Below are 15,134 nucleotides of genomic sequence, written 5' to 3'. Positions count from 1 at the left end.
TCATTTACAAATTCAACTTATTACCCAATTTCGGGGTAAACAATCCCCAAATCCATTATAATATTGTGGATTTTTCATTTTTGAGTTCGAATTTACTACACTGAATGGCTATTTTTCAAACAAATTTTTTGATAGTGACTATTTAAAAAAAATCGATTCGAAGATAGTCAACCCGTACAATTTTACTTTTTTTCCGGATCTTCTCTAGCTTTATACGTGGATTCAAATTTTACTCACTAAAGGTTCATGGTTATGGATCTTCTCTGCAACCATCTTGGTAACTCGGTTGAGAACTTGGAGACGGATGGGAAAAAAATTGAATTCTTAATGTACCTACGTATACGTAGTGTTCAATTCAAAAGTATATACTGTGTATCTACTCTAAAATAAAACATTACTATATAAGCCCATTTGGATTGACTTATAAGTGGTCAAACCTGCTTATAAAAATTTGTTTTTAGGTATTTGGCAAAATAGCTTATAAGCTAAAAAAATGCTTAGAATAAGTCAAAAATAAATAAATTGAAGTGGCCAAAACATTTTTTAGACACATAAAGCTGTTTTGGTAAACCGACTAATGGCTACATTTATTTTTTTTGAGACTTTATAAAAGTACATTTTTTTTTGGTCAATAGGCTTATAAGCCAAAATTTTTTTTTAAGCTAAGCCAAACGGGCTCTGTAAAAGACAACATAAACTCAAACATTTATTCATCATATACCATGAATGCAAAATAAAGAAACAAGCACTCTCAAACTAATAGTAGTCAGATTTAATGCAACTGTTGAATTCAGATTCCAAGCCAAGGTTACGACTTCAAGCTAAGGGTAGATTTCAATGAGAGATCTAAACCTCAGAGAGGGAGTAAATTTATATTCAGTGAAGCCAGCTTCTGCGAAGAGATTCTCCCATTCTTTTTTAGTACTTTCTCTGGCGGTATAAAGAACCATCACCAGCAAGTCCAAGAAATGTTATGCTCGAACAAACTCGTCGCGCCTCCATCACCATGTTTATGATTATAACTTTCCTTCCCATTTCCCTAGTTGGAATTGACTCTTTGCATTTCTTTAGTATCTTCACACAATCTTGTCACTCCAATTATGCAGAATATTCTGTTCAACCATGAAAGGTACTTGAGTAGAGTGGATCTGATAAAGAGAAGGAAAAAACTTACTAGTTCCCTCCGTCCCATTTTATGCGTCCTTATTTGATTGGCACAGAGTTTAAGAAAAAAATAAAGACTTTTGAAACTTGTAATCTAAGACAAGTTATAGATGAATGCGTGTTATATATACATCATCTCATTAAAGGTAAAATGAAAATTTTAAAGTTCAGTTATTTTTAAATATAGATATATTATTCTTTTCTAGACAAAACAGAAAGAATGTAACATGAATTGAAACAGAGTAATAGATACTAAGATATAGAAGTGTTATGAGAAAACAATAGAAGCATTAGTAACAATAGAGGCTGGATTTCTAGCTACCTTGAGTAAGACTGCGTTAGCATGAGGAATCTCATCAAACATATTTCCTCCAACAAACTCCAAGTTCTCACTTCCCTTGAGATCGCCTATAACATGAGAGAGATCAAATACAACGCACTTTATGTCAGGAATGAGGCTATGGCAGTTGCCACAGTGCCCGTGCCACACCAACGTCCACCAATGATGTCAAGCCCTCGAAAACATGCTTAAACTTCGTAATAAGAACATTAGTTATTAGTCTTGACTCACTAGCCATTGCATTATTGAAATTACTTCCTTCTCTTGGTTTTTCCAAAATATAGACCCAAAAAGATTTCCCATGAGCAGTATGAAAAGCAGCGGAAAAATCATTTTGGAACCAACTACTTAAGTCAAACCATGCTTTTTGTAGGAATGGTTCTGGATTGATCAACAAATTAAAGTGACCTAACATTCAAAGGCTCATTGTTCACAAGAAGGTGACTAACTTGAGTAACAGAATAACGATCTTCATGTTGATTTAGGAAGCCAGAATGAACTAAAAAGCGAAGTAGGATTGGCATGAAAGATACCTTGGAAGGGTCGAGGGGAAGTTCAGCCAAGAGGCCGGAAAGACACATTGGCATACCGTGTTTGTAGAGGCTATCATGCCTAGTTGAACTGCACATGTTACTGCTGAAGAACTTATAAAGTGGAAAATATAGTTCCAAAGTTGAGCTTGGAGAAGCTCAGTGGAGCTCTCAGTAATCATTGACATTTCTAAGGAACTTGCTTTGCTTAAATTTGTTATCTAAATCCACTAATGGCATGTAATTATATTTATAGAAGTATGAGAAAAGGAAAGACTTTAACAGTTGTATGGTACTACATGTTTTTTTCTCGCCGTAGTATATACACTACTTCTCTAGAACACTTTACTATTTTTTAACTTGCAATTACTTTTTAATTCCCCATAGTTGTCGAAACAACACCGGAAAAGATCTAATAAGCTTACTAAATCTCATACTATTTTACTAGGTGAAGTGTGTTTATAATTTTGTATTTTTACGGCTATAAAATTCTTCAACATGTTTTTTCACTATATAACACAAGATTTTTATTTTGTTATATTTCAAGGGTACTGGAACCAAAATTTTGCAAGGAATAGAATATGGTACCACTTTACCCTATGCTAATAGAAGAATAATAAAAAATAAAAAAGACTTATTCCCTAAATGACTACTCTAACTTTGTCTTAAAAAAAAGCTGGATTACGAATGAGATCACAATGACATCATTGTATGGCCGATGATTTTCTTGATTTTCGTTGTTTTTGTTTTGTTTATAAATAAATATATAATATAATATTATCCTTCTATTATTATTAGTATATAAATAATACTATGCAAGCGGCCCTTTCGCGACTCAAACAGCCGATAATAAAAATTTTGTTTTGAATACACTAAATTGCGATGTCCATTTATTACTCCCACAACTTCTTACGAAGCTTACAAGTAGCTTTGCAAGCAGCTTCTTTGCAAGTAGCTTCTGTTGTTCTATAAATAAGTAGTTAAACCAATTCATTTTATACATCAAATTCAAGAGAAATAAAATATCTCTCTTCCCATCTTCTTTCTCTACATCTTGTTACCTTGTATATTTGTTATTATTTTGAAACCCCTTGATAGAAATTCTAGTTCCGCACTGTACATCATAACTCGATTCGTGTAAAATGGTACTCCGCCAACGGATTTTTTAAAGCTAAACACTGATGGTGCTTTAAGGATACGTCCCTAACAGGTGGAATCATCGATCATTAGAGACTATCAAGGGAACTGCATTATGGGCTAATATTATGGAAGTGCCAATGGTATAAATCACACCCATATGGAATTAATGGCGTTGCTAGAAGGCCTGAAGCAAGCTCACAATTATGATCACACTCCACTCTAAGTGGAGACGGATTCCACAGATGTGATACATCTCCTACAAAATATTAGGTTAATTTTTCACCTATTAGCGTGTATTTAGTAGCTTTGGGAAGTTCCTTGGTGCTTCAGCAAGAATCGTGAGGTTGGGGGAGTTTCATTTTTCTCATGTTTGAGTCTGTACTGTTAATTAGATTTCATGCATGCATTATAGGGAACTATTTTGCCTTTCTTCTAAGAGTAGTTGCAAGAAGTTTTTTGGTTGCTAATTCTTTACATGCATATTCCTTTTTCATTTGAAACTCAGGACGCTATTATATTGTACATTTGTTGTAGATTATTGACATTAAAGGTCTACTTCAAAGCTATGTAAAGTGTTCTCCATATTCCACAACAGAAAAAGAAAAAAAAAATTGTAGCATGGGTTACCGATAAAAGAAAGAAATATGTAGCACGGGGTGAGTAGCTATAGCAATTCTTGCTATCTTATCCAAGAGGGTATGATTTGACAAAAGAAAAGAAAAAAAGAAAAGAAAGAAGAAACACATTTCCATTTATTTGTTGATTCAATATCTGAATTTGCTTGGGAATCCCTTCTAATTATCAAGGTTACATTGGACAGGATTGATAGAATATTGTAATTTCAAGGTTGGGCATTCACTTTGTTGCTGTATTCTTATTTTTTTGGAAACCTCATGTCAACGTGCCATGTACTAATGGAACTCTCATCTATGCTACTTAGGCTTAGGGGTGTTGAAATTGATATTGAGCAAGCTAAACCTCCATTAATGGAGGTTACTGAACTATGAAACTAGTAACTGCTTCGTGAGAGAGAGTGAAGGTGAGATGAAACAATGAGAGATGATTTGGGAAATGAAAAACTTGATTGATTCCATTGCATTACATGTTTATATACATACACGGAATCAAAGCAAAATATCTACACTAATACTAACAAACTAACCGACTCTAACAATGAGCTAATGACAGCTAAGCATCTAACTAATGACAGCTAATCATCTAACTAACTAACTTGAACCAAGTAATTGACTCTTCATACATTACAGAAATAATCTTAACATTCCCCCTCAAGTTAGAGGGGAGAAACTTCCTAAAAACTTGCCTAAAATAGTTGAGTGCAGAGGTCCAGTGAGAGCCTTAGTGAAATGTCAGCAAGCTGCTCGAAAGTAGAAATGTGATGAAGAACAATGAACCCCTCCTGTAGTTTATCTCGAACAAAATGGTAGTCCACCTCTATGTGTTTGGTTCTCTCATGAAACACATGGTTCTTAGCAATGTGAACTGTTGCTTGGCTATCACAAAAAACTGATATTGGCAATGGGGGTGTCTCATTGAGCTCATGCAGTAATCTTTCTAGCCAGACAAGCTCTCCAACTACTTTCGTTACTGCTCTATATTCTGCTTCTGCTGATGACAATGAGATAGTTGTTTGCTTTTGGATTTCCAGCTGATAGGGTTGCCTCCCATGAGCATGATATAACCACTCACTGATCTCCTGGAATCAGGGCATGCCACCCAATCTGAGTCACAATATACAGTGATAGTGTAGTCTAGTTTCTTAGACAGATAAATCCCCAAGCCAGGATCATTCTTCAAATACCTTAGTACATGTAGAGCAGCTTTGAGGTAAGGTTCTCTAGGTGATTGGAGAAATTGACTAAGATGTTATGCATTGTAGGCAATGTCCAGTCTGGTATTTGTAAGAAAGTTGAGTTTTCCTACCAGTCGTCTATAGTATGCAAGATCAGCTAGGACAATGCCCTAATTGGACTTGAGTTTGGTTGCTGAATCTAGTGGAGATGAAGTTGCAGTATAGTCAAGACAATCAAACTCCTTGATCAAATTTGTAGAAAACTTCCTTTGAGTTATTAATACTCCATCTTCCTTGTAGAGGATTTCCAGGCCCAAGAAGTAATGAAGTCTTCCCAGGTCCTTAATTTGAACTTATCATGCAAGAAAGACTTCAAAGCTGTAATTTCCCCAAAATCTGTACCAATTAAGATCACATCATCAACATAAATTGCAACAAAAACTACATCTAGTCCATGCTCCTTGTAGTACAATGAATAGTCAATGTAGAGTGTGAGTATCCCGTTGAACACAATGCTTCAGTCAATTTCTCATACCATTGCCTACTAGCTTGCTTTAATCCATTTAATGATTTCTTCAATTTATAGACTAGCCCCTTCTCATCTACCTTGAGTCCTTGTGGATTTTCCATATGTACTTCTTCATGGAGGTCCCCATGCAAAATGCATTGCTGGCATCCAGTTGGTATAATTCCCATCCTTTCTTAACTGCCAAGCTAATTAGTGTTCTGATAGTGGTCATTTTGACAACTGGTGAGAAGGTTTCATTATAATCAATGCTAGCTTGTTGTGTGTATCCCTTCATTATAAGCCTGGCTTTGAACCTTTCTAATGTGCCATCTGCCTTGTGGTTGATCTTATATACCCATTTGCACCCTATTGTTCTTTTTCCTACAGGTAAATGTACTAATTCCCAAGTTTCATTAGCATATAGACCTTTGAATTCAAGTGTCATTGCTGACTGCCAAGCAGGCCTTAGGAGTTCTTCCTCATATGAGCTTGGTTCAATATCATAAGGTATGTTTCTTACTAGTTGCCGACTTTTAGGACTAAAACTATTAAGGGAAACATATTGGGATGACTCGGGTTGCAAATTGGGTAAGGTGTAATTATATTCACTAACATAGGCAGGTCTGGTGTGGATTCTAGAGGTTCTTCTATGTGTTAGCTGGTTTGATGAACTATTATTTTCAGGTAGTCTAGGTAAGGAGGATGGTGAAGGTTCAGATGGACTAGTGGGTGATACAGGGATGGCTCAGATGGTAGAGGATCTGGTGCATCATGGTGGAGCTCGGGTGAGCAGTTAGTGGGTGAAGTGACATTACTAGAGGTATGTGTAACATTATTAGTGGTGCTTTCATCCAACATGTGAACATTATTCAAAATATTATTAGAAGATTTCAAAACAGAAGAATTACGATTTAGCTTCTTTAGCACAGATATGAAAGTAGAATCAGGAAAAGAAAGAACAAAGGGGAAAATATTTTCATGAAATAGCACATCTGTGGAGATATGAATCCTCTTGGTGTTTAGATCTAGGACTTTGTAGCCTTTTATGTTGAAGGGATATCCAATGAACACGCGAGGTGTGGACCTAGGCTCAAATTTGTCTCTGTGAGTTTTAATTATGGTGGGAAAACAGAGACAACCAAATGACCTGAGATGGGAATAGATTGGTTGTTTCTGGTACAGTAGTTCAAAGGGTGCTTTGTTTTGAATAGTGGTGGGTGGCAGTCTATTTATTAGGTATGTAGCAATCAAAACACATTCTCCCCAGTATTTCATGGGCAGTTTTGATTGGTATAACAATGCTTTTGTAGTTTCAAGTAGATGTTTATGTTTTCTTTCCACCACACCATTTTGTTGTGGTGTGTATGGACAGGTTCTTTGGTGAATGATCCTTTTTTCATGAAGGTAATTTGTGGTTTATTTATTGACAAACTCTAGGACATTATCAGTTCTTATAGCATTGACAGTGAGCTTAGATTGGTTTTCTATCAAAGAGACAAAAGCGTTTATAGTTTTAGGATATTGCTTTGCAGTCAATAACTGAGTCCATGTGGACCTACTGAAATCATCTACAATGGTCATGAAGTATTTGTGGTTTTCATGGGTTGGTATGTGATATGGGCCCACAAATCCATGTGGAGGTGGTAAAAAATTTTGGTTGATAAAGGAGTTGTTGACTTAGAAGGAAAGGGTAATATTGTCTGTCTTGACATAGTACAAGCATTGCACAAGATGGGTTTTTTAGGTGAGAAACTAATAGGTATGGTGGTGATACCTTTCATTTTCACAAAAGACACATGTCCTAGTCTATTATGCCACAAGTGATCCACATTATTGTCATGAGATATGCATGATGCAACAAGATTAATGAAATGAGAATTCATAACAGGAAAAGGAACAATGTCATGACAAGTTCTTTTATCGCTTGAATGAATAAAGTTACAAGAGGTGAAATTGCAGGTGGATGCAGAACTTGCTTATTCAAAACAGATTTTTCATCAACATCATGACAAACTATCTTATTGTTGGAAAGAACATTATTTACAACTGAAATGGAGGATGAATTGAGTGCTAGATTGATGAAGAAGGAACACTTTGGCACTTTGAGCAGAGGAAGTACAAGCCATTCTTTGCTCTACTAATCACCAGAGGGCTCTTCATTGAAGGGCCCTGCATAATACGAGAAGTGCTATTGAATTTGACTTCACCTTTAAGTTGCAGAGTTAAACAGTGAACATAAATTAAATTGAACTTGAAACTAGGTACAAACAACACTTTGTATAGAGTTAATGTTGAATTCAAGCATGCATCACCAATTTCTGTTACTTTTACCCTATAGCCATTAGGTAGTGTGATTAGGAAAGAGTATGGTAAATTCTGATGTTGGTCAATAAGTATTTGTTATATGTCATGTGGTTTGAGGCTCTGGTGGTTATAATCCATGATTCAGCAGACAGTTTGAAACAACTACATGGCAAATTATCAATTTCAATATGCCGACACCTAATTTTTTACCTCCCATAATTTATTTAATTACTCAGAATCCTTGGATGACAAACAAAATGAATCAGGCATTTTAAAGGGTCAAAATGATTTTATAAATTTGTCTAGGTCAATATCTTACTCCCTTTAATTAATAAATAATTTTTGTGATGCTATAAATTATTTAAGAATTAATTGGTATATTTATGGCATTTTTATGAAATAGTTACATTTTTGTTGAATAATTATTTATTTGTTTAAATTGTCAAAAGTCAATCCAAGAAATTTGAGTAATTAAAGAATTGACCATTTTACCCCTAAATCTCTAATTTTGTGTGTCTGCATAATCTGTTGAAATTAATATATTGTGTTTAGTACTTAATTAGGTTAATTAATCATTACAGGGTCATTATTGCAAATTGGATTTAGTTATTTAATTGTTTACATTAATGCCATATTTGCAAACTAAGTCTGTCTACGCAATTAGTTGTGTTTTAAAATCAATTAAAACGCTAATTATGTTTTAGTTATAATAATGTGACCAATAGTCGATATTTTAGTTCTATCCATTTACTTGATTTACCCATTTTACCCTTTATGTACGTATATAAATCTGATATACATAAATATACATGTGCGGTATACGTACAAAAAAGGCTCCATTTCATTTCTTTTTAAACTGGACCGAGCCCAGTCCCAACTGGACCGACCCGGCCCAAAAACGTACGCGTCATTAAGGGAGGGTAATACCCTTCTTTACTCTCATTTTGTCTTCCACACCAAACACGCCTCTCTCTCTCCTTTCCCTTCTCATGAAAAACCCTAGGCGCCGCCTCAACTTTCTTTCTCTCTCCTAGCCAAAAATGGCAAGAACGCAGAGGTGCTAGGCACCACACAATCCTCGTACAACCATCAGCATGGAGCATTTAATGCTTCACTTCCGTTTTCGTCTTCTCCCCCCAAACACGGTGAGAAACCCTTTTTTCTTTACCCTTTTTCTTCTAATTTTAGATTAAACATGCGATTTGCTGTATTTCTTTGTTGTATCGCACTCGTACCCTTCTCGATTCTCATTGGTTATATTTGAATCGACCAGATCGAGAAGGGTAAGGCTCAGATCGAGCCGTTCGTTGCTCATGGAGGATGATTTAAGCCGTAGGATTTACTTTCCAGGTTAAATTTTGAGAAAAAAAAAACATTTGTCCCAGATCTTTGTTCTAGGGTTTTTGACAGTTTATAGAACCCCAATCCTCACCATTTAACAAGTCTTGAACACTCAACCATATGCAAAGCTTAAGATCTGAGTTTTAAACTTAAAATTCTGAGCTGTACTAGTAAAATTTTATACTTAACTTTTTAAAAGGGGTTAAGTTCTAGTTCAAAAATTTTTATTTTATTTTTGTGTGTGGCTGAGTCGAGGAAAGGAAGCACTAAAGGCTCCAAATTCATTCTTGTACACGGTTGTGCATCAAAAAGGTAAATTTTTATCTTTTATTTTCTTTTTTTGCTTCTATTTTAATTTGTGCTTAGTTATAGTTCTTTATTTGGTTATTGATGTGGGAATGTTTGTTGCTAAGATGTCTGTGGTAGTTAAGATTAATTCAGTAGTAGTAGTTTCGTATTACTCAACTGTTTTATTATGGGCTGAGGGCTGTATAATCTCTTAAACGCTTAGAATGGTGGTACATGGTTTCGAACTTAATAATTTAAGCCTGATTAGTGGATAATGCATGAATCTAGTCCTATTTGAATAATTTGTTGTTTATCAGAGTAGCACTAGGCATCAATTAAGAGTATAACTATGACTAGAAATGAGTTAAGTGGGGTTTGAGTTAAGTGAGAGACTGTTAGAGTGAAGAATATGGACTAATAATAGATCATTAGTTGTTAATAATGGCTTAAGTGGATACACTGCTTTATAAAATTGATCTTCCTCAACATTGAAGTGAAACTAGGTAAAGAAAGAGATAAGGCTATTTAGACTCCTATAATATTGATATATGTGTTGTTTATAATATGGATGATTCTGCTCAAGGTCCAAGCTATAAATGGTTGAAGTTGTTTAGTTACTAGTCAAGGAGAGTTTGAGCCTGAAAAACCTGTAGTATGACCTGTTTGACAACATGAATATCTACTTTGTTTTCTGCTGGTTTGTGCATCAGCCTATCATCCCTTAGGATCCACATAAGTCCATACATTCTGCTTTTTCCTAGGAATTTGGTTATGTCAAGGACCCTTTGAAGTTCTGGTTAAATTGCAAGTTTTGTTTGAGTATTCAGCTTTCCTGTTTGTTTGCTTGTATGATTTCCCTTTCTTCTCTCTTTGTTTAAGTGGCATTAGCTTCCATTAAACATATGATTATCCAAAGTTCCAAGTCTGTAAAAAATGTAGATTAGGCCATTGAATTTGGATGCATGCCTTAAGTCATTTTTTCTTGAAATGGACCAGTCCGGCATAAAAAAAAATAAGAACCTGCCTGTTGTGTCAATGTTTAAATTATTGGCATCTCTAATCTGAGTTTTGGTAACTTGTTAGTATAGCTCAGTAGCACTACTTGACTGTTCTGTTTGCTTGTATCTCTAAGAACCACTGTATTTGTATGCTGGTCCATCATGATTTAATCACTTAGCTTGTATGCATCACTTATGAACTGGTTGGAAGGGCTTTTCAGCATAACTTGACCTGTTGAGTGTCTGTGTAAGTATGTAATGATCTATGGAACTTTAAAAATGATCTATAGAACTATGCAATAATGCTTTAACTCATTCTGTGTCTCTGTGTGAACGCTGCTAAGCCTTAATAGTGAAAAATGATTCTCCACCTGTATTTAAATGATCTTGTTTGCTATGAATATTTGTGTTTGCATTTGTTTGGACACCTAGTTATAAATAGTCTAAATAATAGAGTTCCTATGATCATAAGGGACTAAGGATGAGCTAAAGTCACATAGCCAAGGAGGAGCCTTTTAAAAAGGTGCCCTAGAGAGAGGGACAAGGGAGAACCAAACAGAACCAAACATTGCTTGTTTCATAACACCTTCCCTCCTCATAAAGGACATCATGACACTCCCATGGCCTGTGGAGGCATGCTCACTAAGGTCCCTGTGATCATATGGATCCAAGAACATAAAGTTGGAACCCTAATTTTCCTAATGAATGATTTGTTGAGTTTAAATGAAGAGCTTAAGTGCATAGATGTTTTTGAATTGGATGTTGAATGGGAAGATTTAAGAAGGAGACTTAGGACCTGAACATTGAACAGTTGGTCCTTTAAAGATCATGTAATGCTTTTTTCTTTAGGAATTCTGCTAAGGAACATATCTTGCTTTTCTTTACACTTTTGTTCATCCGTTCTGAATTTGTATTCTCCATGTGACCAATGTATAATCTTGATCCATGTTGTTTTCATTATAATGGAATCAGTTGGAATTTAAATAGCAATCCTGCATCACCTGCATATAGCTAGGTTTTCCTGTACTCTGTTGTTGCTTGTGGCATGTATGTTCAAATGTAGTTGTTTTCTTTTTTTCTCTGAATATTGCACATCTTACATGAGTTCATGTGAACTTAGAAAAATCTAGATTTGCCTATGTTTGATATTTGTCTGTGTCATGCTTACTTGTCTCATCTACAACTGTTTTTCTTGATAATATGCCTTGCCCTGATTCTGACCATTTAGACTCAGAAAAACCTTGACTTTTTCCTGTACTTCATCCTGCTTATATTATGTTGAATGCCTAAATTGTAATTGCCTCTTTTTCCTGCACATTTACACAACCTTACATCATCTGCATATACTTGGACTTACTTGTATCCTGCTTTGTATATAACATGTATATTCAAAGTAGTGGCTTCTCCCTTTGAATATTGTACATCCTGTATGAAACTTCCTAGACTAAGATACCATGCTCTTGCTTACATTTGAGTGTACTTGTATCATGACTATGTGTTTCGATGCTTCTGTCTCATACCACATCTATGTGCCTCAATTTTGGTTTGTCCACCCCATGCTTGTGTGTTTCAACTGTAATTGTTGTTCTTCACCTTAAGGTACTACATATTTATCTATGTCATGAAACTGTTAAGTGAATGCTGCTCTATCATTCTTTTATGTGTGTTGTTGTATATGGTTGAGGTATTAAAGTAAGTTTGGGGTTTTGGTTTAGCCTTCCCCCGATGCCTGCCATGCCTAAGGTTCAAGAAACCTTTTTTGATCTTGTGCGACATTGGGAATAAGGATGGTGATAACCACCCTGGGCTGTCTAAATCTCTACCAATAAGGCTCAATAGAATCTATGTACAAATACTTTGGTGATGCTACTTGTGAATGAATTCGATGCATGTGTATGTATATATTTATACGTATGATAAGTTCAGTAAATATAAACTAACCGGGTCCCTCTTTTCCTCTTTCTCACTGCATGGCCACTCGGTCCGAGGCCCAGCCACCCTATTTGGCCCAATAGGAAAATTCTTTCAAAAGATTTATTGAGTCCGAGAAAAGAAAAACGGAAGCTAATATACATCGAAGGCCTAATCATGGGTGAAAATGACATGAAGGCCAACAATGGGTGAAAATGGTTAATTAGGCGGTTTGGTACACCCCTAGTCTAATCCATCCTCCATCATTTATATTATTTCAGTTTGATATTGTATTGGATTTTTTATTTGTAAAAACTCACATTATTATTGGAAATAATTATGGTTGGAACTAGACATCTTAGGCAAACGGTGAATACACCATTTAGATTAACTCTAGATCCTTAAGCGATTTTTGAAACCCCGAACTGATTTTTAAATTTAAACAAAGATTAACCACGTTTTCAAAGGAGATAAAGAATAAGGTCAAAATGGCGTGATTTTTACTCAAAAGAGATGAAACCAGTTGAGCGAATTCTTTCAACAAATGAAACAAGCATGGATTTTCTGGATTTTTAAACTAGCAAAAGATAAGGTATTTTTGAGCCAGAGCCCACGTAATTTTTTAGAAACAGATGGCCAAATGGGTTAAAGCCCAACTGGATTTTCAAATAAAGGATCTAGGCCTTGCCCAAAAAATTGAAACTCTTTCTGTGGACAAAAATTGTTTTTGGCTCTAAGTCCAATTTAACAAATATGAATTTCAATGTATACATGTGTCCAAATTCTTGATAACCCCTTTTGTAAACTGAAAGCGGTAAAAAATATACCCGTAATTATAAAGGTTTTAAGTAAGACGTTCTAACGTATTATAAAGTTGACCCGAGACCAAGTGTGAACTAAGCATGAACAAAGAGGATATATATTTACCCATGTATACATTACAAAAATCAAAATGTTTTCTTTTAATACATACTACCCTTATACCTAAAAGGGGATATTTCTTATCGGATATTAATAAATCCAAATCTAAAGTACCCATATTTAAGGGGATATACTCAAATTTTTTCAAATCAAGTGATATGCAATAAATGGCAATCTTTTAAAAATGCAGGAATTAAACACTAAATAAGTTGTTCATGTAAATAATCACACATTGGAATTCGATGGTCAACCGTATAGTACGGATCCTTAATACTAGGGTGCCTAACACCTTCCCTAGGGGATCACCAGAACCCTTACCTAGAACTTTGGATTACGAAGGCCTTTTCACTGTATATGAATAAATCCTTCAAAACTGATTTTCCTAATTTCCTAAAAGTTAGGTAGCGACTCTTTTAAAACAATGTCCGAAAGAGCACCAACAAGTTCGTAATAGCTTTTATGCACCCATGTAAATAGCGAACCATTACAGATGGCGACTCCGCTGGGAACTTAAAGGTTCTAACCACAAGGATTCCAATATAGTGTGAATTTATTTGCTTTAAACTGCTTATGCGTTTACTGCTTATGTGTTTAAAGGTTCTGGTGATCCCCCGGGGAAGGTGTTAGGCACCCTGATATTAAAGATCCGTAAAATTTGATTGACCTACGGGTTCTAATAGTATGCCTTTGTAGATATGAATTATTCATAGTGAAAAATTATTTTGGCTTATATTTCCATAACAAAGAAGTTAGTCATTCATGCGAGATATGTCACGTTTCAAGAAACGAAAGTGGTAAAATTTTGCTCAAAATTGGGCGTTTGGGTATCAGACTAGAACACTTAGGCTAATACCCGAAGGCTCTTAACCTAAATAGGACTCTACGTAAGTCCACCCAAAATAGTTTTGAAAAAGTTATATTTTTTTAAGTATAGAAAAATAGAGTTTTAGGAAAAATAGTTTTAGGCATACTATTATAGTCCGTATATTGATCGTATTCTACATATATAATCCATTTTATTCCATATTTGTCAAGTTGTAGTCAAGTTTTATTTTTTCTAGTCTAAGTTTATATAGTCACGATTAGTCCCACAAGTTCTGAACATTAGTCCGAATCAGTCCATATGTCATAAGTCCACAGGTTTCATAAATGTTCAATTTGGTCCTTAATTTAACAAAAATCGGCAGTTTTAGTCCTGCTAATCAAATCAGTCCCAAGTTTGCATTAATGCCTCAAAATTAGTCTTAAATTTCGTAGCAAATTCATTTTTTGTGGCGACTTTAAAATTCGTGATAATCCTATAAGGGTTCCAATTGATAAACAAATATACAAGTACAGAATTTAAATGCATAAATAAAGAGATAAGGACATTGGGCCGACCAAGCCCAAAAGGAAGGTATTTATGCAATCGGATTCGTCTTAAATCCAACAAATGCTCCATTTCGCTCCAAGAGAAAGGTTGACTCGATCTAGATACGTTAGTGGGCCCCGTTGGGACCTACCAACGGGTTTGGATGGACAAAGATACAAACGGATATACATGATATTAGTATACATTCATGAATTAAACTAAGTGCAAAATTAAGACTACAATAATTATTACAAAAGCAAAAAATGAATTACAATTTATTGGGCCTAACCCACTTAACAATCCATGACGACAAATAACCAAAATGGCCCGGATATGGAATAAGCCCAAAGTAATAGTAATAGTAAGCCAAGTATGGTAACACAGGTGGCAGGCCCAAATAACAAGCCCAGATCCTTCTTTTCTTGAAAATTTTCTAAGTGTCAAGGAGTGGTATACATGATATACCACTGGTATACTATTCCATTTTTCCCAAAATTTTCTAAGTGTTAGAGTTGCGATATACACGAT

The 15,134-nt window shown here is 35.1% G+C and overlaps 1 long non-coding RNA gene and 1 pseudogene across 1 annotated transcript; one reads left to right on the top strand and one right to left on the bottom strand.

Annotated features, from left to right (window-relative positions):
* Nucleotides 1-821: 821 nt before the first annotated feature.
* On the bottom strand, nucleotides 822-2,222 carry LOC132061421 (myricetin 7/4'-O-methyltransferase 2-like; annotated as a pseudogene).
* Nucleotides 2,223-8,260: 6,038 nt separating this feature from the next.
* LOC132059874 (uncharacterized) lies at nucleotides 8,261-12,688 on the top strand. Its single transcript, XR_009415755.1, has 2 exons — nucleotides 8,261-8,941; nucleotides 9,398-12,688. It is a non-coding gene; the product is annotated as an uncharacterized LOC132059874 (long non-coding RNA).
* The last annotated feature ends 2,446 nt before the right edge of the window (nucleotides 12,689-15,134 follow it).

The sequence above is a fragment of the Lycium ferocissimum genome, chromosome 6 (assembly GCF_029784015.1).
Source record: "Lycium ferocissimum isolate CSIRO_LF1 chromosome 6, AGI_CSIRO_Lferr_CH_V1, whole genome shotgun sequence".
NCBI lineage: Eukaryota > Viridiplantae > Streptophyta > Magnoliopsida > Solanales > Solanaceae > Lycium > Lycium ferocissimum.
The sequence above is the reverse complement of the archived record's forward strand: the minus strand, read 5'-3'. Positions and strand labels throughout refer to the sequence as shown.